Source organism: Sus scrofa, chromosome 4 (assembly GCF_054392235.1).
Source record: "Sus scrofa isolate SSC_HxYL_T2T_F1_AM1 chromosome 4, Sscrofa_HxYL_maternal_Yorkshire_Landrace_v2.0, whole genome shotgun sequence".
Lineage (NCBI taxonomy): Eukaryota > Metazoa > Chordata > Mammalia > Artiodactyla > Suidae > Sus > Sus scrofa.
This window is the reverse complement of record NC_139386.1, coordinates 22,396,130-22,414,392: the sequence shown is the minus strand read 5'-3', so window position 1 is coordinate 22,414,392 and position 18,263 is coordinate 22,396,130. Positions and strand designations below refer to the sequence as shown.

General features: G+C 39.4%; 1 long non-coding RNA gene across 1 annotated transcript in view; it reads right to left on the bottom strand.

The window, feature by feature from the left end:
• Window positions 1–8,608: 8,608 nt before the first annotated feature.
• Window positions 8,609–18,263, bottom strand: part of LOC102157696 (uncharacterized) — a 45,486-nt gene continuing 35,831 nt past the window's right edge. The window contains exon 3 of the long non-coding RNA XR_002343146.2: window positions 8,609–12,959. This is a non-coding gene — a long non-coding RNA (uncharacterized LOC102157696). The remainder of the gene's footprint in view (window positions 12,960–18,263) is intronic.

Here is an 18,263-nt window from a genome sequence, read left to right as displayed (position 1 = left end):
CTGAGGCTGAGTGATGCTTGGCAAAGCAAGAGAGGCTGTCTGACCTCCTTGGGCCTTGGTTTCAAGGAAGGAGGTGCCAAGGGACTTTAGGGGGATGGCTGATGGTTACGGAAAGGAGTGAGATGCATTGACCAACGGGTGCTGCCATATTCAAGAAGTCTGGATCCCTTCCTCTGACACACACAAAAAGCTGCAGGCCTCTATTTTGTGGCATATAAAAGGATGAAAGGCTTGCCTGAGGGACTGAAATAGCAAGAGGGAAGAATCTGGAAGAAAGGGGAGAAGGCTTACTGGGTGCAGCTTTCATGAATAAAAAAGGAGGGGGAAATCCTCCAAATTTAAAAGCACTTCTAAAATATACACTAATAATCACATTTTCTAAGATAAATGCAAGAATCCTAAACTGATTTTTTAAGTGCTGATGTTTTTCTTTCAGTCTTCAAAATAGGAAATGGAATTAGCCTAAGAACATGAAACTGACTGATTAAGAATCGTTGAAAATCCCTAGGGTCATGAGGCACACTGGATGATAATGCTCTTCCTATTTTTTCAGACCTTGTGAGCAGAAGCATTCCTGCACACAAGACATTAATGTTTAGAATGACCTGTAATATTAATCATTTATAGAGCTGAGTACAAGCCTTCACCCCAAGATCTGAGCCCTGGAGTCCTGGACTCATGTTGGAATGTTTATTGATATTTTTCTAAGAGACACTCTCAAAATTATCCTTGCATTTTACCCACCATTAGCCTACATTTAGAGTACATTTTCTGCCTTTTTAGATTAGACTTAGATTTCCTGATAACCAGGAACATAAACACAGGGAATAAGGAATAAGTCATTATTTGAAGAATTTGGGCTATACAGATAGACAAAAAAATTTCCTCTAGGCCAAGTGTACACCCAAATGTTTATTGTGCTAAATAATTCTGTTTCCTTGATAGATGGCCCACGCTCACTTTTAGTCTGAAAACCTGGCCTTAGGCAACCTTACAATAACAAACTAATGGCTGTTTACTACTGTGGAAAGGAGCAAAATTGCTTCTTTAACTCTACTGAAGTTATTCTCCAGCAACGCAGTCAACATATTTGTTAGCACCTACCCTGTGTAAGCTGATACACTAAGCAAACACAAGAGTCTTACCCCCAACTAGATTGTGAGCGTCTTTCCAGTAAAGACAAACGGCAACAAAAAATTTCAATGATGAGCAAAAATCAAACCAAAACAAGATGTGATGCATTGATGAGTGAGAGGTACAGATAAGAGAGGCATGAGAAACAGAAGAGAGCCCATCAAGGAGACAGGAGAAGCTTTATCAAGGAAATGAGATATGCCCACCAATGAAATCACCTCGATGTAGCAGAATTAAAGGATTAGCAAAAGGTAGAAATGTTCTCCAAAACAATACTTTAAATCATTTTCCTTCAGTCTGTTTGGCTTCTTTCTCTGCTGAGATTTTTTTTTTTTAATACCCATTCTGCTTGTCAGTAGGCTGTCTCTTTTTAAAAACATTAGACATCTTAATGATCGATCAATCCAGGGATGTTGAAAAAGAGGCTACAGCACTAGCCATTTGGGGAAACTCAGCTGTGCTGTCTCCCACCTATTATGTTGAAATGAGCTGGAGACAAGCTGTCCTCACTACAACCAAATACACCCCCATGCTTATCTACACCACCAGGTTCCAGACCTTCCAAGTTCTGTTCTTCTCTCTATAGAACTACATGCTCACTCACACCCATACACACATGTGCACACATGTACACACACGAACACACATACTATATGACCTTGCTCAAGAAATATTGCAGCCGAAGCCCTTAAGTGTAAATGGATGTTTTCTTCTATTAGAAGAGAGTTTCCATTTCTCTCTTTTTTAAATGCAGACATTATTGAGCATATGCAAAAGTCCAGTGGGTAAGCACCATACTTTCTAATGACGTTATGAATTTATTGGTCTCAAATAAAGGGTTATTGCACAGTAACTCTACAATTAGCTCAAATCACCAGAAGGACAATGGCGGCAGTGTTTCCCAAGGACTGATGAGGATTCCAGGTGTTTTGAACACAGGTGATTATTCTCACAACTCTAGCAACTAGTCAAGTTGTTGTTTTAAGTCTCAAGTGTAAAGAATTTGTTTGTAATGTCCAAGGCAGCCAGTATCTAAATTATTTGGAAAGTATTTTACAAAGAAAAGAGCTGCAATGAATTAACTCTTAACAGGTGTGAAAGACAACAGTACAAAATCACTGATTATTCCACCCTGCCATAAACTGGAAGAACTGTACAAAAAGCTACTGCAATGCAGAGGAAATAACCCAAGGAGTTTGTAAATCTTCACTTGTTCTTAAGCAATCTGGTCACATTTAGGAGATCATAGCACACACTGATCTCTTTTCCATGAAATGAAATCTGAGCTAAATTCCATTAACACCTCTTCCCTAAGTCTACATTCCTTCTGCTCCTGGGCTCCACCCACCCCACCCCACCCCCCAACCCCCACAACCTTGGGAGCAAAGATGATATATAAGATTCAACTTGGAAGATGATCTCACCCAACTCTGCTCCTGATAAAAAGCTGCTTTCATGAGTCCAGTTAATTGATTTCTTTGTGGCTCTGGATTAAAGGATCACTTTGATCCATTGCATGCTAACATTATGTGTCTCCTTACTTCTCAGAAAAGTATTCTGTCACCTCTCATCAACCTTTTCCCATTCTTGGAATCTCTAGACAACAGAATGGAGCTCTTAGATATCATATCTTATACCTGGGAATACCTAGGAAGCCAAACTGAACTTTTCTCAATCTCCCACCTTCACTAGGTGCTCAAGTCTGAAATAAAACGCACAGATTCAGAAGGTCAAGCAGTAACAAAATTATAAACTCACCCAGCACTGCCCTATGCAATGAGTATATAAAAGAGCAATAATTAAAGATAAAAGGTAGCTTGTAATGTTTTAAACTGACTAAAGAGGAAAAGCATGTGAACTTTTGAAGACATGTTATAACAGGGATTTGATATATTACCTTAGAATCAAGTAGAGTCTCAAGTATTTAGCAGGCAATAGTTATACACCAGAAAGGAAGGTAGGACTCAAAGCCCTGTAATGCAGGAGGAGGGTACATACTTAGTTTATTTTCTCAGATTAAATACCAAGCCCTAGAGTGATGCAACCATAATTGACATTTTAATAACAATCCGGACAGAATACCTTTTGGATAATATACAGTTATTTGATATCATGGGTAATAAAACTGTATTTAAAATACCATAGATGCCAAAGAAAAAGAAGGCTTCTCCTTAAAAGTAAATCTCAACCAGGAAAAAAAAAAAAAAAAGCTCTAATTTTTCCCTAAGAAGCTCTTATATTTTAAATCTAGTGAAGGAACGATAAGACTTTCTTATCTAATTATGATGCAATTTTCTATTTGCCTTATATTGACTTAGGTATAAGCTTTCTATAACTCTCCATATGTAATAGAGGAAGCCACATAAAAAGCCATGGTTACCTATCTCAGAAACTTGGAAAAAGGAAAGACGAGAAAAGAGGGAAAAAAAATTAGCATTAACGCCTTCTACTTCAAAAATTCAATAAACATTAAGTACCTTCATTGAAGGTATGTGGAATTCAGGTTCAAATGCAATGGCAATGGCTGTAATTATGGTAATAATTTACAACTACAAGAGAGTCATAGTTTATGAAACAGTCTCACATGATCACCAAGACACTGCAGAGAAGGGAGCCTTTTACCCATTTGAAAGATGATTAAAGGGTTCAGGTAGCCTAGCAGTTTCTTAGCCCTCCATATCTGTCACCCTGAATCTGTCACCCTGACCTTTTAACTCCTGGTCCAGTGCTCTTTCCTCTTTGCTGTACCCACTCCATAAAAATGAAAAATGCATTCCAGGATTCTAGCCTCTGCCATTACAGCAGCTCATAAGAAGCTTTTAAAGAATTGGGCGATTCCCACCCTCTGTCGTTTTTCTTCTCACCTGTCTAGAGCCTGTCAAGGGTCTACTCCGTAGAAGTCATTGCTCTGTGGCAATTTGGAAGATGGAAAGTGTTTCAGGAACTCTATTCTAGGCAAGTTCAAGTGAAGCCCATTTCCCAAAATAAGAGTTAAGTAATACATAACTCTTAGTTCCTCCTGCCTCTAAGACACCACAGCCACTCTCCCTGCCTCCCCCCAAAAATCTGAGTCCACATAAGATGTGGAACTTTGGCTCCTTTTGCCTACTGTTTGTATTTTTCTGTCCTACTATGTGTGTAATAGCAAATGATGCAAAAAAAAAGTACTCACTTCTCAGAGAACCCCATAGCATTTTCAGGTATAGTCAATTTAAATAAACTAATCTCTAAACATTTGGCTTGTGCCTTGTATCTGTATCCCTGCTCCACCACCATCGCTACCAAAAAAAAAAAAAAATCCTCTTCTCTTACCACCCAGCTACCACTAGATCTACTCGCTCCAAAACCTCAGTCACACCTAAGCCTCCCTCTCAGCCTCACTCCCCAACCTCTGTCTGCCCCATCTCATCAGCTTCCAGGGTTTAGTTTAGTTTCAGTTTTTGACAATTCTCCTTCATAAATCTCATTGATCAGCCCTTCCTCTCCATCTCCATGATGGGAAACAATCCGCCACGGGTTTCCCATGTTCACACACAGTGGATCCCCGGAGCCAAGGACGTGTTTAAATAGCTGATAGTTTAGGGATAGCATAGCCCCCTGGAGAGACTTCGAGATGCATCTCTCCAGAGACATTTATTTACATTCCAGGGTATAAACCTAGAGCTGCCTTTCCTCTCTTTCCTGGAAATGAGTAATCTCTCCCTCTCGGGAGGGGAAATGAGAAGATATGCCAGTGACCCTATAAAAGTTCTGAGTGTACTAAAATGCAGGCTCCTCCCCATTACACACACACAGGTAACACCCAACCCTGGTCTAGTCACCCTACAGGGTTCAGGGCATGGAGAACTCATGTAGGTTGCTGCTTTGGCTACTGTTTTTGTTGTAATAAAGTATCTATCTCTATTCCTGGGTCTTCTGCTTTCTGTCTGGATTTGTATGTGAAACTATGGCACATGAACTTGTTAGCTTGCAAGTAAGAGACAATTCGGATTCTTCACATTTTTTGACTTAACGCCTGCTTCCCATGCCTTAGCTTCAGTCAGAACTATGGCCTCACCCAATTTCCTCTAATTCTCTTCCACAGCCTCTCCTGCATTCTCTCCCTTCTGATGAACATGTCCTCCTTTGGGTCATCAGAGTGATCTTCTAAAACTCACCTCTAAGGTTGGCCCTTCCCTGCTTCCCTCCCTCTGGGAGGATCACTCACTTTGGGAGAAAGACATTAAGGTCTTAGCACACTCTTGCCCCCTCTGAGCCCTCCTGGACATTTTCATCAGTGCCATCCAAGCTCCCTCCTCCTCCTCGCCTGGCATGGCCTCCATCCCCAGGATCCCCAACCCATCACCATTTCTAAATGATGAACGCCTACTCATTATCTCAAAACCCAACTCAAATACCACCTCCCCAGGGAAGCGTTCTCCAGCTCCCCAGAATTTTAGCATGTCTCTCTGCTTATCTCATCAGAAACACTGAAAATGGTTCAAGGGACACACTGTGAAAATAGTGACACACTGAATAATATTTGTTCACAGGTTTCTCTGAGCCACTGGATTGTGACCCATCTCATTTAAACACATATCCTATCCCTACCCCATGTCATTCAGTTAACATTTGTTGGAGAAATGAACAAGCAAAAGAATAATCACTGAAATGTTTTCAAAGACCTTAGCTCTCATCTTTTTCCTCATGGATATGGCCCTCTGCCCACCCCCACCCCCCAAATCGTGTGATGATTTCCAATGAAGCCACACATATTGTCTTCACAGGCTCTGTGGGCATGTGGGAAAGAATGACAAGCAAGGCTACTATGCTTTTCATTACAAAGGACACTTTACATTACTTACTTTTTGCCACCACCCCAACCACAGGCATCCTTCTATCACTGTAATGGGAAAGTGATCTTGGAGATTTGGAAAACAGCTAGCAGAATAACAGTTAAGTTAGATAACTGAGTCACTTCTGAAACATTTAAGGCTTTTGTTTATTAACATTTTATTTACAAAGAAATAATGACTCCCTCTTCCACTCAGTCAAGAAAATGAAGCAATTTCAACCAGAAATTCAATCCAACTTCAAATCTAAAGTGCCAGTGAGTTTGATGAACCTGATTCTTAAAGCTAGGAGATCAGCCTGTTTGGTTTCATTGCTGGCTGCCAAAGGAAGAATAATTTTCACTGGAAAAGTGATGAACGAGGCCACCAATCATGAAGGTAAAAACAGAGCAAAGACTGAAACACTGAAAATAAGAGGAGGATATCAGGTAACATTTTCATTGGGACTGAAACTTTAATTGCGAGGATAAGTGTTCATTACAGACTTTGTCGCTGGAATACTTTGCCTAAGAGATTCCAATGAGTGTTAAAATCATTACCGAATGGCCTCAATCTAAACAAACACCCACCTTTTCCATTTCACACTGAGATGAAATTACTTTGCTGTGTACAACTGAACAAAACCTGAGGTTGTCAGCTTCTTCTTTCCCAGAGGGGTTGTGAAAGCGTTTTCTCTTTCTCCTTATCCCTCTGCTTTTCAAATTTAGATGTTAGTCTTCTAAAAAATTTTCTATCAAGCACTTAGAATAGTGCTTGGCTTAACTGACACCAGCATTTCTGCCCAGCGCAGAGCTGATTTTCCACATAGGCACACACAGGGCCATGCCATCTGAGCAGAGGAAGCTCTGACAAGCATCTTACTGAGGGAAACACAAGGAATGGGGCTTTTTATAACAAAAGTCATCATGGAACAGCAGCCAGTTTAACTGCAGGGAACAAAGCAGCAAAAATTGACAAAGAGGATGATACCTAAAATACAAGGAAGAAGTGATTTCACTGGGAGACTTATCCCTCCTATATTTTCAATCACTCTGGTTGTCTGTGGCTCATTCCTAATTGACAGATCAGGAAATACAAAGGCTTTCTCCAGTCAGCCAGGATCATTAGCATGCAGGAACCTGAGGCTTTGTGCCTAGAGCAACTTTTTATTATAAAGAAGATAAAAATGATGTATTGTATATTATATTCCATCAGCAGAGATCATGCAGATCATAATACATGAAATACAGCCTTGCCTCACCCCACCTATCAATAGATTGTGCAGGGCAGTTTGAGGGCTACAGCTTGCCTTCCTTTTGATTTTATTTTTTAAGAAATGCACATAATGAAACCTATAAAGCAAATCACTCAAAAAGAGTGATTGGAAACAAATTAAAATGAGTAGTGTTTAAATAATTAACACCTGCCAAATGAGGAAGAAGGGCCTTATTGCTGATATTAAATCACATCCTTTAACATCTGAAACAGATGACAGTAAGTAATTCCAAACAGTCAAGACAGGAAGCTAATTTTTAGTTCTTGGAAAGTTGAATGAGTTTCAATAAAGTTGACCCAAAAAGGGGTGGGGGGGCCTCATTTTGATTTAGTTAATTCTACGGCAGAAAGCTGGGTTTGCATTAAACTTTTACTTTGGTCTAATATACTCTAAATGAACAGATTTAAGTCATGGTTTAAAATATATTCATTATTCAGTGAGCTAATGATGTATGTTCCACCTGGTTGCTGTGGAGTCTTGTATATAAAAAATTGAGGGTAGTTTCTTGTTACCAAGAAAAAATATTAGCCTTGCCAAGTTTCCACTCAATAAATATAACTCACAATAGTGCTGCCTGATAGGCAAAAAAAAGGATGTCCCCTGCCCGCCCACCCACCAGCATGAGGATACCAAAAGAGGAGTATTATCCTAGTCTGGACCCAAACTAAAATTTTTATAAGTACTAAGCAAATAATGCTTAACTCTATCAATGCAAAGAAGAAAAATACATAATATGGCTAAGTTTAAAGAGTAACTAATGAAAACTCCAGCAGCTCTGTGCAGTCCTATCTCACCTAGAGTTTTATGCCCAGGCATTAAACTAGACTTGAGTGACAGTCTTCATGGCAAAGGGCTCCCTTCCAGTTCAGCACCTTGGGCTGCAAGAGCTGCAAACTACAGTGATGTCCTCAGCTTAGATGTTCACTACTTTGCCTAACCATGCCTCCAAATCAGGCAACAGTCAGACTGTCTGAGGTCATGTGTCATTTCTCGTTCTGTTTTGGGGAAGGTGAGGAGGAAAATAGGTGATTGTGATGATGCTAACTCCCCTTTGCGTTAATGGTACCATGTATTTTAACGAGAATTAGTGTTGCTACCACCTTCCTATAAATTAATGGGGTTCTTTGACAACCCAGATGATTCATAGTAAAACATGTCTGAAACATAACCATTCTGCACCTTTGGTGCTCCACTTTAAGTCTCTCAGCTATTTAATAGGCTTTTCTCCCCAAACTGTACATACAGGGACATTGTCTTCAACAAGAACTACCTGCTTACAAAATCTCAGCCTTGTTAGCATCAGGAAAATGACAATGTTTATGATGTGAGAAGCAATGAGCTTGTTCTGCTATTCTTCTCCTAAACACAGCTTCATTCCTAGAACATCTTTATTTTTTAACTTTTTATATCATGATTTTTATTTTTTTCCATTATAGCTGGTTTACAGTGTTCTGTCAATTTCTACTGTACAGCATGGTGATCCAGTTACACATAAATGTATACTACTGCCTTTGGAATGGATAGGCAATGAGATCATTCCTAGAACATCTTTTGAGAAAAGTCATCCAATGATCTAAAAGCACGTTCCCCAGAAAATGAGTTGGTACTGGCCATCATATCATCAGAAGTCTCTGATAATATAATTACTCTGGCAGGGGAGGGGGGGGACAGAGTGGAATGTGACAAGAGCTCTGTCCTTTTTTCTTCTTCTTTTGTAAAACCCAAATTCTTCAAACAATAATGCTTTAACTATTTAGAAATTGTGCCTTGGCAGGCAGACCATAGAACCCAAGGAGATGCTTCCAGCTAAAGTGTCCTGGTTGACCACAGAGTCTGAAAATCTTGTTTAGCCCCCTAAAACCTAAACATGTCTTTTTTTTTTTTTTCTCCTATCAGAGCAGGTTCACAAACACTATACAAATTGCCAGTACCACCTACTGGAAAAAAAAAAAAAAAACTAATGATTCTTACTCAAGAATGGGCAGGAAATGATACCTAAAAGTAGGCACTCCTAATGCTTGGTGGAACCCAATCCTATCTCATCTTACAAAAATATGTTTTTTAATATAACCCCATCTTTATGAAAGGCTCCTGAAACCCCGATATGTGGGAACAGTCCCATAATATAAATGAACAGTGAAATGAGCTACCTAAGCTTAACTGTAAGTCATTTAGAACTTTCAAGTTAACCTTAATTTTCTTTTGCTTTTACTTGAATAAATGCATCTTTATTCATCATACACTGTAAATCAGTATCCTTGGTGGAACCCGAGATTTTGCTTTGGGATCTGCAGACATATCAAAAGGCACAAGGTATTTGAAGTTGTGCAATGTGGGTTTCTTTCCAATTTTTCCAAAATTGCTTCCACAAGATTCACAAATTACATCATGTCTGCAATGACTTAGTTTTTCTCATGTGTAAAGTGGGTACAGTTACGTCTACACAATCCTCATCAACATTATAAGGTTACAATCCCAAACTTGGAAGTGGAAAAACAAATTTTAAAAGTAAGAGAGAAAGACAGATGGGGAGAGGGAGGGAGAAGGAAAGGGGGAAAAAAAGAAAAGAGGAAGGGAGGGGAGGGGGGAAAAAGGAGAGGGGGAGAAGCGGGGGGGGGCGGGGGGGGTGGAGAGACCTCTCCACACATCTAGGCAGTACACTGTATTTGAACAGCGTGCCTCAGCACTTTAGAAATGGCAATTCGGATTAGCCGAAACCAGTTAAAACTAGCATGAGGGTCATTCTCATACTGATAGCATTTTAGTTTCCAACATGGAAATTTGTAATTTGCAAGTTTCATGTCTGGGATTCCAAAGAGAGCAAGCTCTAGAGTAGACAGGATGAAATGAGACACCATCCCACTTAATTTATTCTATTGCTGACTAATTATTCCGTGAGTGGTAGCCTCTCCGGTCTGCTCTTTTAGAGGCCAGAGGATTGACACTGTTACAGTTTTCTGTTTAGCCCCAGAAAGTCTAAGGCAAGTTCAGCCATGAGGAGATGAGGCTTGCTATTTTTGCTTTCTTTATTAACAGCTTCACACGAGCTGCTTCTTTCACACTGCTCTTCTTATATTCAACTTTCATATGTCCATCTTTTTCTCCTCATTCCATTCCAGGTTAACTCATAATGTAGAACAGTACTTGGAGCTTTGGAATCACACAGATTGGATGCAAATCCCAGTCTTGTCACTTGTCACTTGCTAGCTTTATGACTTAAGGAAATTACTACATTCCTTCATTGGACAAACACTTACTGTGTATCTACTATGACCAAGCATCGCTCCGGGTAAATTCACGGGTGAAAAGAGAGATAAAATCGCTGCCCTTGTGGAGCGCACATATTAGTATATTCTGATCACCACCAAAAGCAAAAATGAGTTCTAAAAGAAAATCTGGGTAGCTTACTTACCTAAGTGTTGGAACATAGCAAGTGCTCAATCAATGGCACTTTAAAAGTTATGTCACCAAGGATGATGGCTGAAACAGGGAAGCTCTGTCTCTTTCCTCTTCCCTAGCTGAAGAGCATCAAGAATTATATAACCATGACTTTCATTTGAAGTGACTGCGTCAGTCACACAGCCAAAAGAATAACCTCAGCTGGTTAGTTCAAACACAAGTCCCCGCCTGGGATATAATGTAGTAGCTCTGCCATCACATAGACAGATTTTTTTTCCTGATGGCCACACCTGTAGCATATAGAAGCTCCCAGGCTAGGGATCAAATCCAACTCACAGCTGTGACCAAAGCCACAGTAGTGGCAACACTGGATCCTTGAAGCCACTGCACCAGGCCAGGGATCAAGCCCACACCGCCACAGAGACCAGAGCTGCCACAGTCAGTTCTTAATCCATTGCCCCGCAACAGGAACTCCTAAACCACAGAACTTGCCATTAAGCATATATAGATACAGGTCTTTTCAGATAACTATCCTCTAGAGACATTCAGTATGAAAGAGTACAGCATAGTAGACCCAGCCAAGTATATTTAGGTTTCATCAAAATATACTTAGCCAAATCTCCTATTTTCCTTTAAACTCCATTGTCAACACACCAGTCGCATGGCATTTTGTTTATTCTGCCTGAAATAGCCTTCCCCCAAATATCTGTTTGCTTTCTCCTACACTGTTGAAATGTCTTCTCATCTTAGAGAGCTTCCTTGATCAATTATATAAATAGCAGCCCCTCACACCCCAGTCATCCTCTATCCCCTTATCACCTTTCATCTATCTTCACAGCATGAAATCCCACATGCCATTAGAGACTTGTTTATTAGTTTGCTGCTGTTGCTTATCTGCTCTGGAAGGTTGTTGGCAAAGATTTTGTCTTTCTGATCACTGCTACAACGCCAGCACCTAGAACCAGTCTTTAACCAAAGTGTTGCTCTGTAAATATTTGATCAAAAAGTGTATAAATACACTAAACATGGCCTACAATGCCACTGGATCATAGATCTATTGAATCCCGTCTACTGGATGTTTGGGTGATTAGGGGAGCCTCTTGACTCCCAAATTACAAATCTCTGCCTGAATTCTGGCTTGTTTGTCTAACATCCCAAATGGTAGATAATCCACTCCAGCATATCAAATATTGCTTTCAGGTGTTTTTTCCAAATATGGAAAGACCTAGAGCTGCCAATACCTTAAGTAAGAAACTATAAAGATAAGAAAGCCAGTGTCGCCATCTTTCCTTTGTTCTCTGAACCAGCAGTTCTCACACTTTAGCCCCATCAGCACCACCTGGAGGGCTTGTGAAAACAGATGGCTGGGCCTCCACTTCCAGAGTTTCTGGCTCCGTAGCTTGAGAGTGAAGCCCATGAATCTGCATTTCTAACAAGTTCCCAACTGATGCTGACGCTACAGGTCAGGAACCCCTTTTTGAGAAGCGTAGCTGATGCAAAAACAAAAGCAAAAAACTAACCTCTGTGACAGCCCTTCACCCTTCCATCCTAACTTTGCCTCAGCTGACTTTATAAGAAAAGTAATGATTGCGTTTACTCCCTGATTTAACAAACTTGAAAGTTATGTTCTGGGAGTGTGGGCGAGTTTTATGTTTTAGTTCCATAATGAAATCTAGGCTTCAGCATCATTAACCAATCTGCTTCATAATGAAAATTAATTATTATGGTCATTAGACTAAATGGCTTCTGTCATCTGCAAAGACATAATTGGTACAGAAAATTGTTTCACAAGTATGAAATAATCAATCAGCAAAGGCTGGCTATACCCACGTTTTTTTTCTCTACTAGTTTCCAGTGGACCTGCCCAGAAGTCACTTAGAATGGGAAGGAGGTGGAAGGATGGTGTGGGTTACTCTGACAAGGAATGGAAGGTATGTGGCTATGCCTTATAAACCATATGACTTCACTATTAAAATGCACTTTTCATAATTCCAGGGGAAAGACAAAATCATAGCAAGACCTCTGAGACGGGGTTAGAGAAAAACACTTTCTTGCCAAGGCACACTCTACGAAAATGGCACCCTTTCAACAGACTTAAAGTAATATGATAACATGACAGTGGAAAAGATGGTGATGAAAAGCCAACAGAGGACGCAATACATAATTGAAAACTGCATTATTGAAATGTCAGAAGTAAAACCATGAGACGTGTAGAGGAAAGAATCTTAGGAAAACACCTATTCCATGGACTCACCAATATGGGTCCCACCTCCTCCATTCACGCTGCTAAGTTTGCTTCTTCTGACAGCTACTCCTCTGCCGGAAGCCAGTTATCCATCCTGGAGAATACATGAGGAACTTTGCTTGAAAATCAATATCCTTCAAAGGTTCAAACCTGCATTTTCATGTTTATTAGTTTCTAAAACTCAACCTACTTAGAACTAGGCTATACCTCTAAGGCTATTTACCTATTTGTCTGAACATACAAATCTACCAAGTCATCTAACAAAAATTTAGTTAGCACATATTTCTGCAGGGTGCAAAATTTTAAAAGCATTTATTGATGGACCAGGATAGGGAAAAGAAATAGAAACTTTGTTCTCTACCCTTAAGAGTTCAAAATCTGGCTGGAGAAACAAAAATAAACAGAATTAATTACATCAGAACAATACAAATTAACATATCTCCCTGTAAGAATATAAAAGCAATTTAATTAGAGAGAAAAAAGTTCCTTATGGATTAGCATGAGGCGCTATCAAATGCATACTCAGATGCATCTGTGGGTACAGATAAATATGCTTGTGAATGAGAAGCTGATTTTGACCCCAATATATTCACAAAACAAATGGATGTTGACACATGCAGAGACGATTGGGATCATTTAAGCTGATAAATAAATTACTAAATTAAGCAGCCTCAATCAAGCATTATTTGGAGGGGTACCATGCTACCAAAGTTTATCATGTTTGCTTTGAAGAAAAGTTCTTCACGCAGAAATGCAGCTAATTGTACATTGTTCAAAATAATATCAGATGTAGAAGGTAGCAATTTAGGGAAGATTGCTCCTAGGATAACAATATTGAACAAACATACAATAATAATGGCCTATCAGGAATCCAAAAATAGGGTCAGCCATTTTACATATGCTTCCCTTCCTCCCATGAGGGACCAAGAGACAAGGTATTGAACCCAAGAGAAACTGAGACACGCGCTTTCCATTTTGAGCCTACTTCTTGCCCTGCTTACAGTGTAAGCATTTGATTTTTTTATGAGTTGCTTCATCACTACCGCCAGAAAAGGACTTTACTACAGAGAGCCCTGTGAACATGCAAAGTCAAATAGTCTTCGTTAAAATGACGAAACTGATCATCCATTGATCTCAGTGGGAGTTAGTTGCTTACACATATCTGAGGAATTTGGCTGAGTACAACTTTTTTTTTTTTCCAATTCCCATTGTTTATAACAAGTCTTTTATCATCTTGAAGTCTGAATTAACATTTCAGTCTCTACCAGTTCAGTTGTTTTTCCATTTGGCAAACTCTAGGTTTTTCCTGTTGTCTTTCCTTTAGGGCTTGAATTAGCATAGTTGTGCAATATTTATTGTTTGTTATTCCTTTATTTTTTGAGGTCATCCTTGAAGATGTCAAATCTTCTTCCCTGCGTTGTACTGGAAAAGCCAAAGATTTCCGTGAAGGGGGAGTTTGGGAAGATGGAATATTCAATAGAGCCTGGGGCTTTATTGAAGAAGCTGTTTTGTTTTAAGCATATTCAGCAAGCTGTACTCTTTCAGTAGACTCCTCTCTAACCCCCAACCCACTACACATACACACAGATAACACACGCACTCCATTGTTCCAATTGTAAAGTCAGTACAGCAGTTTCACATAAGGGAGTTCCACATTAGGGAGGAAGTAAGCAATGCGGTTAGAAGTTCCATCTTTGGAATGAAATGTCTCCTGGATTCAAATCCCAGCCACTGTCTCTTACCAGCTGTGACCTTGGACCTCTTATTCAACCACTCAGATGGAGCCTGAGTTCTTCATTCTATGAAATAAGGGAAAGAATACGATCCAGAAATATTGTGAGGAATAAATAAAACTATATATATATATATATATATATATAAAATGTTAGCAGAATATCTGTTGAGCACACTACTAAGATACACAGATATCAATAATGATAGCCTTTTGATGATTATGAGCCTTTAGGACTCACTACCAATTTTTGCTAATCAAGGGGTAGATTATTCTGTTTGTAGATTTTTCAGTAGCGAGATTCCTTATCCCTACAACCCCTCACTGCTCTAGTCATATAAGCCATCCCATTTATTATTCTGACAACCTTCCCTAGACTGTCAAAAGGACAGGAAGGAAAATCATTTCTATTAGTATTTCATAGCTCTAATACAGCTGAATTGGGGAAGCAGTTGAATCCAAATATGGGACATCAGCTATTAAAGATTCAATTACCTCTATTCTTCCTTCCCCCATTTGAGGAAAATTTCAGCAGTAAGGAGAAAAAAAAGACTACATTATAGTGCTTTAGGAATGTCTTGGGGAAAATAAATATGCAATCTAAATGCAAGGTATCATTATATTATTATCACGCTGCATTCATTTAATAAGAGATTAAAGTGTTCCGGTTCACAGCAACTAAACTTGCTTCAAACTTTCCCATGGTTTCTTTGATATTCTTTATTTGAAGGAAGCACCCATTTAGGACAATTGCTGCAATTTGTTAGTTTTAAACTAAAGCCCTCCTGGAGATCGGAAGTACCTTTAATCCAATCATAAAATTAACTGCTCACTTGTTTTCTCAGATTCATCTCTTCCTGAGCCAAAGCAACTTCACCTCATCAGTAACAATTAGGACATAATTGCAACCCCTTATTCCACTATATTCTAGAATACATTCCCTGACCCCTTCTCCTTCTAGGACTCCACGGGGAAAGACAGCTTGAACAATCCCAGGAATGCTGAGAGCTTGGAAAAATCTCCATGGCAATGTGTCTCAAGTTGGCTTCTCCAAAAGCAAACACTAAGAAGGAGTTTGGGGTACAGGATTTATCTGAGAGATCACACTTAGGAATGGAAGGAGAGGCAACAAGATGGAGCAGAGGAGGAAATCGAAGTGCATGATAGATCCCACAAAGCCTCAGCCAACCTAGCAGAGCACTCTAGGGCCATCAGAGTGGTACGCATTGTGAAAAACGCCTCGATTTTTTTTATCCCCATTATGCTCAGTCATTCCACATGAGTGAGGACTGTGGCAGAAAGTCCTTCCTTGAAGGAGATCTGGGGCCTCCATTCCCATGATCCTCCTCTCAATCCTGCTCTCCTTCCCCCTAAGATGCAACAGGAGAGGATTATGTAAATAGATGTGGCCACAGGTTTTCATCAGGGTCCAAAACTGTATCTCTTCTAATTAAATCCTCTACCAGCAGAAAGAAGACTGACTAGAAAGGAGTGGAGCTAAAGGAGCAATGCCGGTTCCTGGAATCATCATTCGCTCTCTTTTTTCCTAAACTTATTCCTTTTCCATTAACCCTAACATTACCAAGTAGGTACCACCTCCTACCCAATAGTCCAAGGCAGACATTTAGGAGGCATCCTTGATTGACCCCCTTCTTCTCCATTACCCACATTTCATCAGTTTTAAGTCTTGCAGAGCCAACTCCCTAATATTTCTCTTATCTGCATCCCCTCATCTCTTCATCTACTAACACAACCTAAGACCAGGTCTTATCCCTTCTAATACACTATTCATCCTTCAAAATTCAACAAAGGCTGCCTCTTCCAAGAAATCTTCCCTAACTCCCAACCTCTGAAGCTCTCTAGAATAGCTCTTGCCATCCCTTATACAATCATTGATTTAGTTGCTCACCTCCTTACTGGAGTTTAGGTTTGCAGAGACCTGGAACAATAGCTTATTTGAATCTGTATCCCAGCATCTAACCTGGTGCCTTACACTCAAATTTTAAGAAAACTCCCTAAATATTTGTGTGTTAAATGCTTTTATTGCCCATCTCTACTAACTTGTGCTCTGTGGCCACTGAGTCTCTGCCCTCAATTAACTTAAATTCAATCACATCAAAGGGGAGAAGAAAAGGAAAGCAAGCCTCAAGACACTAGGAAATCAAAATGGTACTAAAAAGAAAGTTTTGAAAATTAGACATTTGAAAATGGAACAAAAATACATATGAAGGTGACTGGGTTTATTTCTGAGTTCTCTATTCGGTTCCATTGGTCTGTATGACTGTTTTGTTACCAGTACCACACTGTCTTGATGACTGTGGCTTTGTAATATTGCCTGAAGTCTGGGAGAGTTATGCCTCCTGCTTGGTTTTTGTTCCTCAGGATTGCTTTGGCAATTCTGGGTCTTTTGTGGTTCCATAAAAATGTTTGGACTGTTTATCCTAGTTCTGTGAAAAATGTCATGCGTAACTTGATAGGGACTGCATTGAATCTGTAGACTGCTTTGGGTAATATGGCCATTTTTACAAGATTAATTTTTCCAACCCAGGAGCAGGGAATATATTTCCATTTCTTTGAATCCTCTTTAATTTCCTTGCTTAATGTTTTATAGTTCTCAGCCTATAAGTCTTTCACCTCCTTGGTCAGGTTTATTCTCAGGTATTTGATTTTTGGGGGGTGTAATTTTAAAAGGTACTGTATGTTTGTATTCCTTTTCTAATATTTCATTATTAGTAGACAGAAATGTGACTGATTTCTGAATATTAATCTTATATCCTTCTACTTTGCTGAATTGTTGATCAGTTCAAGTAGTTTTGGGGTTGCGTCCTTAGGGTTTTCTATATATAGTATCATGTCATCTGCATATAGTGATAGTTTTACCTCTTCTCTTCCTATTTGAATACCTTTTATTTCTTTTGTTTGTCTGACTGCTGTGGATAGGACTTTCAATACTATGTTGAATAATAGTGATGAAAGTGGGCATCCTTGTCTTGTTCCAGATTTTAGCAGGAAGGCTTTCAGCTTTTCGCCATTGAGTATTACATTTGCTGTGGGTTTGTCATAAATGGGTTTTATTACATTAAGGCACATTCCCTCTGTATCCACTTTGGTAAGAGGTTTTATCATGAATGGATTTTGGACTTTGTCAAATGCTTTTTCTGCATCTACTGAGATAATCACGTGCTTTTTGACTTTTCTTTTATTAATGTGGTATATGACATTGACTAATTTGTGCATGTTGAACCATCCTTGTGCACCTGGGATGAATCCCACCTGGTCATGGTGTATGATCTCTTTTATATGTTGCTGGATTCGAATGGCCAAAATTTTGTTGAGAATTTTTGCTATTATATTCCTCAAAGATATTGGCCTATAGTTTACTTTTTTGGTGGTATCTTTTTCTAGTTTTGGAATTAGGGTGATGGTGGCTTCATAGAATGTCTTTGGGAGTGTTCCTTCTTCTTCAACCTTTTGGAAAAGTTTAAGGAGGATGGATATAAGTTCCTCTTTGTATGTTTGGTAAAATTTGCCTGTGAAGCTATCTGGTTCTGGACTTTTATTTGTAGGGAGTGTTTTTATTACATATTCAATTTCTTTTCTAGTGATCGGTCTGTTCAGTTGATCTATTTCTTCTTGATTCAGTTTTGGCAGGCTCTAAGTCTCTAG